This window comes from Eubalaena glacialis, chromosome 4 (genome assembly GCF_028564815.1).
Source record: "Eubalaena glacialis isolate mEubGla1 chromosome 4, mEubGla1.1.hap2.+ XY, whole genome shotgun sequence".
NCBI classification, from domain to species: Eukaryota; Metazoa; Chordata; class Mammalia; order Artiodactyla; family Balaenidae; genus Eubalaena; species Eubalaena glacialis.
In genome coordinates this window covers 85,598,901-85,599,997 of record NC_083719.1, presented here as the reverse complement: position 1 = coordinate 85,599,997, position 1,097 = coordinate 85,598,901, and the positions used below count along the sequence as shown (strand labels likewise).

Genomic DNA, 1,097 nt, shown 5'->3' with positions numbered 1-1,097 from the left:
TTTATTATTCCTAAGGTAATTAATTATAATTCTTTTAATGTTATGAAATACACAGTATTCACATTTCCTCCAATACCTTATAGTATTTTTAATTTACAATCACTTTGTTTGTATCAGGAAACAAAGTGCATACTGCATTTTACTGGTATAGTTTAAATTGCTTTTAATTTATAAGCTTCCCATCTTTTTTTCTTATAATTTATTCAATAAAGAAAGAAAGGGCATTGATTATATAATAATTTTGCACCTTCCAGATTTTGCTTATTGTATTTTTTGTATCACTTAAGATGGTCTGCGTACTACTTTATTTCCTGTAAAATAAACTTACATTTTAGAAAGCTGATCAAATTTTGTTCTATTTTTTGATAATACTACTTCATAGGAGGAGTTGTGAGCTTCCTACTGTAACACATCAAGAGGTACATTATGTCTAGTTTTCATTCTTATTGTTTTTATTAAGACTGATCTAACCAGCTAGATTTTCCTTTTTTCTTTACTATCAATATGAACTCAGAATGATACTAATACTAATATTTTTACTAAAATTAAAATCACTGAGAAAAATTTAAATGTCCTTGTCTTTTTAGTCACCATATTATTTTAATTTTTTCATTTCTATTTTCATGTCTATTTATTTATTTATTTCTATTGTGGTAGAATATACATAACATTTTAATAATTTTTAAGTGTATAGAAAAATATAGAATATTTCATTAATTTTTCCTATCATCCTTGCACAGGATCCAAGTTAACCTTCTCTATATCATTCCAATTTTAGTATGTGTGCTGCTGAAGTGACACTTTGCATTTCTTCTTATCTTTAGAGTAAAAGATATTAAGGATATATCTGAATATCTGGCTTGGTTTATATCACAAATATATTGCATCTTAAAATTCTATTAATGAATAGATCTGACATCATTTAAACCTTTTTCATTGAAAATAGGTTTCACTGTTTTGTCATTTGTCTACCTGTTGATTATAATGTTTATCAGTCATGTATATTTTTTGGACAAGTTACACAACTAATATTAATTTTATCCTTTATTGATTCTATTTCATTAGTCACATTTAGGACTTTTCCCTTCTTTCAAGTT

The 1,097-nt window shown here is 25.4% G+C and overlaps 1 non-coding gene across 1 annotated transcript; it reads right to left on the bottom strand.

Moving 5' to 3' along the window:
* Window positions 1–694: 694 nt before the first annotated feature.
* Window positions 695–801, bottom strand: LOC133091580 (U6 spliceosomal RNA). The gene has a single exon (XR_009700921.1). It is a non-coding gene; the product is annotated as a U6 spliceosomal RNA (small nuclear RNA).
* Window positions 802–1,097: the final 296 nt, after the last annotated feature.